Consider the following 12,095-nt stretch of genomic DNA (forward strand, 5'->3'; position numbering starts at 1 on the left):
ATGTGCTGTACTTGAGTAAACGTATGTAGTTACATTCTATCACTGGTCATTGCTAAGGTATATCTATCACATTATTTTGTATAATACTGACTATAAATGGTTAAAATAATAAGGCAAGAGTAATTTGGCTTCCCATTTACTACAGGTCGAGGTCGGAGGGCTGTGGAGCTCCTTGTACCAGCACCAGTGTCTGGATCGACCTGTCTGTCGGGGGCCTCGGGGAAAGAGACGACCTTGTTTTTGTCTTAGCAAACAGCTGCAGTCACAGTCAAGTCAACGTCGGTCACAAACCCCCGAGCCAGATGTGTCTCAGAGGGCTTTTCAGATAAAACACAACATCCTCAGCCTGGATAAGAGGACAGACCCCACGTCTGACGTTGGTGCACACTCAAGCCTTTAGCTTAGCGGCTACAGTGAAGATTTCATCTTTAAAAGGGTGAAATAACGTCTTTTCAAATCAGGCTGGGATCTTCCTGAGGATTATATCACAGCAGACGAGCTGTATGGAGCCATTTTTTGTTTTTTTTGGTTGTTTTTCCGTTTTAAATCAAGTCTCCAGCTGCTTCAGGTGTTTAGCAGAATGCTGCAACGCTGTTTGACTGTGAAGCTCCAGAAATGTTTTGTTCAAAACTTTATAAAGATCTGATACTGCAGATCAGACTGCAGTCACCTGTCTGAGAACAGCTGATGCTCTGATGCTTTTAATGGACTTCAGTATTTGATATAAAGAAATTTCACCATCCACAAACATCTCTTTTTTAATTTGCATGGAGCGATTTGCAAATATGCACGACTCACTCTGTGAATACATATTTTAATTAAAATGATCTGGGGTTTTAGAGATCTTAAGAATTTCATAGTCATATTTACACACGTGTGGATTCATTTCTACACGTGAAATGTATTTTACACACACATATTTTTTATGTGACATTAAAATGTGTGTTTAGCTTCATCCTCCACACCCCATTTTATAAAGATGGACTCATTTATTCATTTATTTGTTTGTGAAAGTAGCAAAAAATGACTCAAACTTACCTCTGGGACTCTAGTGTTGTGAAAAATGACAATAAATGTATCTTGGACCTCTTCCCAGGCTTGGGTGAGTTATTAAATATCTACTATTTACCTTAAAATTATCTGCACACAGCATATTATATCAAGTGTAAGGGCTCATGACAATGTGAAGGAGATAAATGGGGGAACTCCAACCTTCTGGATGGACACTAAAGAGTATTTTTATTTTGAAAGTGATGTCACAGGAAGTCCTGTCGTCAGTCACTGCTGCTGTCACCACCGCTCTGGTGGTTTAGGTGATCGGCTCACTGCGCCTCCTCTCACTCAGCCCAGCAGCTGCTGTCGCTTCAGTTCTCATCAGGAGGTAAGAACCAAACTCACACTTCATGTTTCTCTTCACCACCGCGGTGCCTGCCTCAGTACTCGCTCTCTATGTGTGTGTGAGTGTGTGTGTGGACATTTAACCCTGTCGGTGTTTGGTAAAGTTTGCTCGTGTTGCCGCAGCGCAGGTGCGTAAATGCGTAATTAGTGGTATTTTCTGCCTTTACGCGCAATTAACGATGCGGCGGCCGCGACGCGCTGCTGCTGCTGCTGCGCGGTGTTTTTTGGCACGTGAAGGCATCCGTCCTCTGCAGTGGTCGGGCTCAGCATCCTGCCGTTGCAGTGGGCAGATATGAGCCATGTGTTCGGTGTGTAGGTGTCTGTGATGTTGAATCTCGGGTGAATTAAAGGATCTGATCCGAGGAGCCGAACCCTGGCCCGGAGGCAGGTTCACCGAGGGTTCCCCGGGAGGATCAGAACGGGTCTGACCTGTACTGAGCAGCTGGCCTGTCACAGCTCGCCTCTTCCTTCTTCCACTCCTCGACAGATTGCAGTCAAATAAAAACCACTTCCTCCAAATCAACCCGTCCACCACACAGTTCACACCAGCAGCAGCAGCAGCAGCAGCTCATCAGACCCTGAGTGAGAGGTGACAGCAGTGTTGCTGCTGCTGGTTGCTGCACACAAATCCAGAACCCCTCACTCTGCCTCTATCAGCTCATGAGATCTTGATTGTTCCACTCATGTGTTTCCTCTTTTTACTGTCGGTTTCTACATGATCACATTATTACAGTGACAAGTTGAATAACTGAGGTTGCAGCAGGTTGAGTTCCCACGAACCAAACAGGTAACAAGTGTCACCTCAGGACAGAAGTGCATTGTGGGATGAGAGATTCTTATGGGATTGTTCATCCTGAGAGGTGCTCATGATATTTAGAGGAAGGTGCTGTTGCATCGGACTGCGCAAGTTAAAACATGAGAAACTTTGCCTGACGTGTTTTAATAGGTTTTAAAGTGGCGCCGTGTGGTTCTGTACAAGACTTTCAAATATTTACAATATTAATGAGGTAATAATACAAACTTTTTCCATAAATGAATCAACAAGCTGCTCTCAGAGGAAAATAAGGTCCCAGAACACTGCCTGAAGCTAGAACGGTGGCAGGGTCCGCCACATATAAGCCTCGTTCTCAGCTTGGGTGATATCTAAAATGTTTTTTTAGTGGTTTTCATGTTTAAAGTGCATCCTGTCTGCGTCCATGTCTGAGGCACGTCTTGTCCTCCGCCAGCTGTTTGAACTCATTTACACATTAACTCACTAATACATCAACTAGTAGGCTACTTCTTTGGGATAAAAAGAAAGTGGAGAAAGTCACCAGACTCCCTTACAAAAACGTTTAATTTTTTTTTTTTGATGTAGGTCTGACTTGTAGTGGTGTTGTAACGCTGCTGTCCTCCTGCTGCAACACATGTGGGGTAACAACAGGCTGGTTTGGGGGCATGAAGGTTGTCGTAGTAACGCCACCGACGGACAGGAAGCCCAGACAGGAAGTCTGAGGAAAGAGAGAAGAAGAAGAAAGGAGAAAACGTAAACGTCTCCTCCGGATTTCTTGTGTGCGTGATGGGCGTGGACACGTGTTTGTGTGTGTGTGTGTGACGGTGTGTTATAGCAGGACCTGCTCTTCCAGTGTGTGTGTGTGTGTGTATGTGTATGTGATTTTTCTGCTATGATTAAATGGGGCAAAGTTGACTCACTTGCTTCGTCACTTAGAGACGGGGTTTGGGTTTGGCTCCAGTGTTGTTGTAGGTAGGATACTGTGTGTGTGTGTGTGTCTGTGTGATTATATATTCATGTAATGGCTCTTCCAGCAAACTCAGTCCACAGCATGGGAGTGCTTAATTGACTTTGTGGGTGTGTGTGTGTGTGCGCTTTTCTTTCCAGCACACAAACACACACTGATAGGAGAGCTCAAGGGGCAGAGTGGGCGCGGTCGGTCGGTCGGAGAGGTCCAGCTGTTAATCAGAACTGTCAGCAGTGAAATGTCACCACACACAAACACAGACTGACAGTGAGCCCCAGCAGACACACACTGGGGCTCACATCACATCACATCACAACAAAACAAAATGTGATTATTATAACTCAACAGGTCATTAGTGAGAGCGTAACGGACCTACAATCCTCACATTTTATGGAAAAATGCAAAAGGAAGTCTGAAAAGTCCATTGCAGCCACACAGGGCACGATGCTGTCACGATAGACGATTGGAGAGCGAGATGATCGATCATCTGTCACCAGCGTACAGAGTTACTGACAACTATACGTTTGATAGATACATCTGGACTCCAAAATCCGATCTGATCGTTTGCAAATAATAGTGCAGACAGTCCGTCTTTCAGATCTGATTTGAGAAACAAAACAGGTTTGCTTCTGTTTGAACAAAGCTGAGTTGAGTCCTTAGAAACCTGCATCACAACACTAAACTCATCTGATGAGTAGAAAGTGGTTGCAATTGGACGGAGAGAAATCATTCTAGTACAAGATATTACGCTCGTATTTCCTCAACTTCCCCAAAATGCTGCTGAAATCGAATCTAAGCGGAGGAACAGAGCTTGTTTCTCAGTGGTTCACAGGCACACAGAAGGTTTAAAGAGATTATTGTGGAACCAAAAGGTCACAGGTTTGATTTTTCGCTGCAGCAGCGTGTCGAGTTGAATTAGCTCTCTGATGAAACCTTCCCGCTGGATAAAAGCAGCTCTCACTCCGTTCCCTCACACTTCTCTTCATCATGTCACGATCTGAAGCGGCTGCGGTTACATGAGCCACATTTATCTCGTCTGTTCGGATGAAATAAATGACCATGAAAGTATTTACAGCATGACAATAGGATATGTCTGTTTACATTCTTCTCAGTCAGTAATCTGTAGGACGTTTAGACAGTTTATTGAATCTGGCACTCCAACATGAGCAAACAATGCTTGAATCTAACAGTCAGCCTCCAGCTCTCATCCGTGTCCTGCTGCTCTGCTTTCCACCAGAGCACCAGGTTCACTGTTCCTGCAGGAGTTTAACAGGCAAGACGACAAATCACCTGCAGCACTTTAATTCATCCAGAATCTCCTGGAAACGAGCGAACATCGCCGAGATCAGACGGCGTGAGACGTGTTACATGAGGTCAACCGTGAAAACGTTTCCTGTAGTGGTAGAAAATTACTTCTGTTAAAAGTGTGTTCAGTTATTACAGACAGCAGTCATAAAAGCTCACATCAGGTAGTGGTGATGTTAGTTAGAGCGGAAAAAAAGGAAATATCAACACGACTGATCAAAAGGCTGATGAAGAACGACAACTGAAGCTTAGTTTGCTTGACAGTTAATAATCAGGACACCAGCAGGGACGTCAAACCATGACTGATGTGTCCAACGAGTGATGGACAGTTGAAGCCAAACTGACAGTAAACCAGACACACCCCCTCTATTAGAGCCTCTCCAGCGACGAGGCGTGATGATGTCATCATCTCTCGCTGTATGCGTCACCTTCATGCTGAGTTCAGTTCAGACTTGTGTCACGTTCGGAGTGTAGTGGAAACGTTACCGGTCCGACCTGAGAGACTGCCGTCAGTGACCCAGATGCTTGTTGAGACCGACGTGTTATTCGACGTCACATTAATCTAAAGCCAGTTTCTGAAACTATTCGACCAACTGTCGAGCAGCTCTGAGAAGAGATACAGGAACATGCAGCGTCACTGTTGTTCAGATAAAATAAGCATCTCTGGCTCGGGGATCCTGTCATGGGTGTGTCCTTATAAATCAACAAACGATTTGTTGATGTGGAGGATTAGCTTCAGTTGCAGCCTCGTGATATTTGATCTAAAGCAGAGCTGGACATGTTTAATTCTCTGTTGTCTCACAGTCTCACTCTTTCAAGTGTGTTTCAGAACAGGAGAGTGTTTTCTGATGGAGATTCGGACCCGGCCGTTAATCCGTCAGTGGAACACAATGCTCGATGTGAACTGAGTTGGTGTGTTTTCAACGACACATCAGCTCCGTGCTGTTGCTAATAATGGTGATTTTGGATGTTGTGGGAGTGTCAGCCGAATGCCTAAAATGTCTGAGCAAATTGAGCGCACACTCGGCCTGTTGTGCCACTGGTTTGTCTGGTGGAAGCATTCACATCGAGTCATGGTGGATCAGGAGATTATGATCATCTGACAGAAACAGAGACTTCCTGGTGCGACACAACAAGAGGAGTCTTAACCTCGATAAAGAAAGAGGCGGTCGTGATCTTTTAATGAAATCAGGCTCCAGTGTAACCTGACCAGCTCTCACACACACACACACAGACACAGACACACACTGAAAGTTGCACACATTTACTGTGAAAGAGGAGGAAGTGAGCTGCAAACCGGCAGTCACATGGTGCTGGATGATGTCAGTCTGCGTTCATCAAACTGTCCGATGTCGCCACAAATGAAGACACCAGTCAGGAAGCAGCCTCACAGGGTCGGATTGTGAGATTCAGAGGAGCAAGAGACTGAAAGGGAAAGAGACACGATAACAACTCCTTTATGACACATCGCAGATGAAGTGTGAACTCAATACTACAGCACACGATACAAAATCTACTGATGGAGGTTCTCAGTCATCCGGGTCCTGGTAGTTCAGTCTGTGATGAGCTGTACGAACTGAAGAAGCCTCTTGGATGAGAGGTGAAACGTCTTCAAGAAACTGAAGAGTCCAGTTGCCTACGGTACGGTAAAATATAGGAAACCATTAAAGGAACAGTTCACCCACAAATATAAATCCAGTCATCATCTCCTCACCCACATGTTGATGGACAGTCAGGTGGAAGTAGCTGGAGACTTGATTTAAAACGGAAAAAACAAGCAAAGAAAAAAATTAATTATCCAAAACTCAATTTTAAACTTTGCCGAATTAGCTATCAGCACTTCCTGTTTGCGGTGCACTCATGGATGTACAGATGACTATCACCGGATTACTTTGAGACTGAAGAAAACTTAAAAACATGATTTTTCTAAGGCAAGTTCTGCACATGGAAGGAGCATCTTTTTTAAGGATTTCTTAGCAGTCATCATTTCCTCCCTCCACGCTGATGTAAAGTCAGGTGAAGTCTCAGGTGATAGCTCCACACAGCCAACTCAAACACCAGAAAAAATGTGAGCTAAGTGACCACAGATATGTTTAAACTGGACGTTTCTTTATGTTGCAACTTTACGTCTTTTTAGGTTGAATTCTTATTTCTTGTCACAACGCTGTGCTTATGCTCTGGTTGGGTTTAGGCACAAAATCCACTTGGTTAGGGTGAGAAAACATCACCACGATGACAGATGGAGATGGTCCGGCTTCCTGTGAAAAGTAGCCTGGTTTGGTTGCCACAAAAGCAGCTGGAAATTTCCCCAAGTGTCCTTGAAAGTATCCAGTGGTGTGACTGGAACTGCAGTCAGACATGTGGCTGTAATAACTCCCACCACCTCCACCTCCTGATGTGAAAGTCGGCTAATAATCATATGATGTGATCGTGATATACCACGCATGGCACATGTCAACCTTTGACGTATGTGTGGTTTACAGGAACGTTAACTGCTGACATCATATCCTGGAGACTGGGCTGAGGGTGTACACGCTCTTGAGTTAGACTTAGATTAGACTTGGATTACGCCTTTTTATGGTTGACTTTTATCATTTCATCATCATTAAAGACCCCGATCAGAAGCAAAAACACAAGAACGAATTCTGTGACACTTCAGAAGTTTTACATGCACACACGCTTCTGGGTCGGTAGACTGAGCTGCTCGTCATTAAATATCTGCTATATTGAAACATGTAGTTTTACAGCTGTTTAAAACAATAGTTATGAGTAACCAAGGCAGTTTTATAAGAGCCTGAAGAGCTGTAAGGAGCTTTGTTCCTGCAGTGATTTGTGTTAATCAAGTCGTTCAGTCGTTTACTGGAATCTGAAGAGAAATATTGAACTTCTCACTTCATTTATCTGACAGACAGCTGCAGTCACTGGTTAGTCTGCATTTCCTGATTTTACCTTTAACATGAGATAAGTTGTGATAAGTTTCTTTCTTTCTGGTGGTCTTTCATTTTCCCTTCCCTCTTTCTTCCTTCCTACAGTCATCTCTTCTTCTTCTTCTTCTTCTTTCATTTTCCCTTCCCTCTTTCTTCCTTCCTACAGTCATCACTTCTTCTTCTTCTTCTTCTTCTTCTTCTTCAAAGCATGATGACACTCCCCCCAAACCGGAAATACAAGGTTTTTTATCCGGCAGCGAGAGTAAACTTTACTCTGGATACTTCTTTGAATACTTGAGGTCTCTTTTGTTGTGCAAAGGTTCATCTGCATTTTTCACATATTCGTTTTTACGTGTTTCTATGGAGCCTGGATTAACACCTGAAATTAGGTGCAAATACCCAACTGTCTCTTTTCATCTTTCTCTGTAAAACAAAAATGTTATTTCAGTTGTAAGAACTCAGTCGTCTACGTCTCCTAATGAGTAGACTCACGCTTCCTTAAATAAATGACTGCTCACAACGAGCTCTGGATCATCCTGAGGAACCGGATCATGACTTCTGGAAGGAGACGTTGCTGTCGACTCTCTCACGTGTGAAGAAGAGTTTAGTATTTCTTCGACCACCAGGTGGCGGTGGCACACAATGTCTCTACCGGGACCATATTCAGCACCTCATCATCAGATTTTGATCAGGTTAAGACAGTTTTGGGAGGATTTGAGTTGAGTTCGGTCATGAATCAGTTTCTTCTCCACGTGTGTGTTGTTCTGGCTTCCTGCCGCTTCTGCAACAGTAGCACATTAATACTCATGTTTGTTCTGGAGGTAAATCAGCTCAGCAGTTCATTCTTTGAGGCTCTGATTACATAAAAATTGAATTATGTCGCCTTTTGTCTGCACGGTGACACGATAACGTACAAACGATTCAAAAGAAAGTTTCTGTTCTGTGTTTTAAGACCGTTTTGTGTTTCGTAACATTTGATCCTTTAAGCTCAGCCTCAGGCTCAATGAATGGACAAACAGCTGCACTGATGAACACAGTGACTGGAGGAGCACTGAGGAACAGTCATTAAGACGTCAGTGAAGAATAATGGTGATTGTGAGGCTGCTCATTATGTAACAAAGACGAGGCGATGCACAGTATTGATCCGGAGCAGGAACGACAGAGTGCCATCGAGGAGTTATTCTGCTTAACACACACACTCCTGTCATTACAGCAAATGTTCATTTACAGTAATAATAATGTCTTGTTTCTCGCCTTAAGGGGTATTTTTTGTCATGCACTTGAACTCTGCACAGAATATCTTGAGGCTTGATTTTTTTTTTTTCCCTAGATGGTGAAATATTTAACGTTGTCCTGTGAATTTTCATTTTTTTCTCATAATCTCAGGATACTCAACCTGGATACAGTCTAAAAAATGGACTGTTTCATTATCATGCATCACATCTGTTTAGTGCAAAAACACGTCCTGTCCAGGATGAGATGTAGTGACTTTGGTTGCTCCTTTACTTTCATTCGTTCATGCTCGAGTTGACCAGATTGCAGTGCGAGAAGTCGGGACACCAGTTCATTGTTAGTCTTTGTGCAATATTTTGTGCAAACAAGCACCGAAGCAACTTGTTCACCGATAGAAAGTTGGACAGCGCTGTGTGTAAGACTGATTTAATGAGACAGTCTGCAGCTTTCACAGCTGTGGATAAGTGGAGCAGCCATCATGGATTGTGTGGTCAGGGTTGTTGTGGTGCGTCTGACTGTCTGATTCATAAATCTGACAACATCCAGGGGAAATTATCGACTGGGAATTCATAAATTCTGCAGCATTATTCATCTGAGTGATAGCTGCTGGAACAAACTAGCAAATGCGAGCATGCTAACAGGCTTAACTAAGATCATGAAGAAGGTAAACATTAAACCCCCTGAACATCAGCATGTTAGCATCCATAGATCCTTCCTCATAATAATAAATTATAATAATAAATCTGTGTTCTTAATGTGCTTAAACTGGCTTCCACTTGGATCTGAAACTGTCTTTTATGGTGATGTTGGACTGAAATCACAGATTTTTTATTCTCTTTTTAATATTCCTCGAAACATTTCCCCCCTGAGGCTTCACTCATAATGAACTCAGCTTTAAAGTTTTGCAGCACTTCATGGTGAATGAACAGGAAGTGGAGCGAGAGCACAGTTCAGTAATTTGGGGATATTACTTATTAAATGGAGTAAAGAGTGAACAAATGAGTCGTTTTAGGAAATGATTTGAGGTTTGAGGGCAATAACTGCTTTCCCCTTGTGACGCCTACCAGACTCCATAGAGAAATGTTGCAATTTAAGCTGTGCTTCATGCAGCTTTGAGCACAGTCACTGCATCCCATTCTTCCCCCTTCAAATAGGATTGTGAAAGCTTTTTGTCTATGTATGCCTCTGTGTGTGTGTGTATATATGTGAGTTTATCTATGAATGTGTGTGTGTGTCGCAGCGCTCACACGTGGGCGGGAGCTTGAATGCTTCGGTCCGTCTCTGGAATGTCAACAATGAGTCACGTCAGCCGGCTCGTCCCGGGCGGGGAGCCGCTCAGTCCTCAGGCTTCACACACACTCACTTCTAGAAAATGTATCCTTGCACAGCCTGTTCTCAAAAACAAGACTGAGTCACAGAAATATTCAGATCGATGTAACGGTTGGCCGAGATTATCTGCATCCGTCCCAAAAAATCGAGCATCGGTCGGACTCTGCAGAATATGAAGCTGCAGGTCCATATTAAGCGTACAGACAGAGAGTGGTGTCAATCTTCCCATCTAACGTGCAGAAGGATATTTCTCTAAAAATGTTGATAAGTTATTTTCTAATAAGTCGAGTTACCCTGGTCCTGAGGCCCCTGCCTCAAACCAGATGGTGCAGGGAAACATTTCTCTGCAGTGACGGTTATCAAACAATGTTTTTTAAACATTTAACAAAACGCTTAATTGTCCAAAATGACAAAACGATAAACTTCACTGGGAATAAAATAATTTAAAAATACCCAAATCATCATTTCCTGCATGATAATCTCTGAGTATATTGGTGCATGTCAGACAACATCGACCCTGAAGCCAATTTATCTGTAGCGGCTGATAAAATCACCCAGCTGATAATATCTGTCAGACTCTGTCGGATGTTGCCTGTTATTTTCCTGATTAAGCGATTGGACCTTTTTGAAAATGGAGAAATTAATGAATAGCATTTTTTTTTTTACAGCTCAAAGTCCCATATTTCTCTTTAGTTTGACCATCGGTTGATAAACTGAATTTATTCGCGTTTATTCTCACATGAGACAAAGAAAAGCTGCAGATGAGCGAATGTTCGGCGTGTTTGCTTGAAACATTTCATAGATCATCAAAATCGTTTCAGATTAATTTTCTGTCGATCAGGATTGAATTGAAAAGTTGGTAGAAGTTTTTTTTTAAATGGCACAAATCCCCTTTAACACAGGCAGGTGCCTCAAACAGGAAGTCCCCTGCTCCCCTCTCATTGGCTGTCTTCGGGCTCCTGAATGCCACTCGGGCCAATCGCGTGTCCTCCCTCCCGAGCTGCGTCCCGCCCGGCTGAGTCTTCCCCTCGTCTGTCTGCAGCGCTGCTGCACTCTGCTCTCGACCTCCCAGCCTGTCTGTCAGGGCTCTGTGAATGTGTGTGTGTGTGTGTCTGTGTGTGTGAGTGTGTGTGTGTTGTAGAGAGTGTGTGAGGAGGTTTAAAGAAGAAACGTCACAGCAGAGGAGGAGAGGTGGCTTCTTGTTTTGTTTGTTTGCTGGTGGAGAGACAGTTCAGGGAAGTGAAGACATGGTGATGATGATGATGACGATGGTGGTGGTGATGATGACGGGCTTCCCTCAGCCTCCGCGGGCTCAGGTCAGTGGATGCCATCACTGTAGAGAGAGTCTGAAGTGTGTGTGTGTGTGTCTCTGAGTGTGTGCATGAAAGGAAATTCATGCTCCTCCTGCTATTGTATAATACAGTGATCTGCAGCCTGCTGCTAGTTTCCAGTTTCCTCTGTGTGTGTGTGTGTGTGTGTGTGTGTGTGTGTGTGTGTGTGTTTAAATGTTACTGCAAGCCCCTTTTTTTAATGATCAATCAAGGAATTCAGCTTGAATTGTTGAACAGTTTTTCTGATTAGTTTTAATTTCGATTGTTTGACTGTAAAATGTCAAAAACGTGTTCTCGGAGCTCAAAATAACTTTTTCAAAGTGCTTACAGAAATACAAAGTGCGTTTTTGGGGCCGATAGAGCCATAGAAAACTAATAATGAGACACTCGTAGATATAAATTTTTCATAAAACTTCGTCAGGGCTGTCACTTTATCGAAACCCAACCAGGCTAACACAGAAATACCTTCTGTAACAATGAATTAAAGACGGACAGGCTGTGTCTTCCACTCTAAACTGCACTGTGAGTCTGACCCGTTGGATGATATCGACTAATATCGTCTGTTTTATCGATCGAGCTCTACTGTAAAATGATCACAATCACAATGTGACGTCTTTAAAAAGCTTTTGGTGTTTCACGGTGGGCAAAAATCCAGATGGAGTGAATTCACAGCGATGACGTCCCAGTTGGCTCGATCGTGACTACGTGGAGACGTGGCTCATGGTCAGAGCTGGGTCAGAACTCTGATGCATTTAAAGGCATCGAGAATCGAAAAATGTCTTTTCATTCGCTACCAAATTGGGTTTGGGTTATTTTTTCACTCTCCTCTCTGA

General features: G+C 43.5%; 1 protein-coding gene across 1 annotated transcript in view; it reads left to right on the forward strand.

Moving 5' to 3' along the window:
- Nucleotides 1-1,301: 1,301 nt before the first annotated feature.
- The window catches only part of pld1b (phospholipase D1b), a 31,744-nt gene continuing 20,950 nt past the window's right edge, over nucleotides 1,302-12,095 (forward strand). Inside the window, exon 1 of the mRNA XM_073487941.1 lies at nucleotides 1,302-1,381. The gene's annotated coding sequence lies outside the window, so the exon portion shown is untranslated. The remainder of the gene's footprint in view (nucleotides 1,382-12,095) is intronic.

Source organism: Pagrus major, chromosome 19 (genome assembly GCF_040436345.1).
Source record: "Pagrus major chromosome 19, Pma_NU_1.0".
In the NCBI taxonomy this organism is placed as follows: domain Eukaryota; kingdom Metazoa; phylum Chordata; class Actinopteri; order Spariformes; family Sparidae; genus Pagrus; species Pagrus major.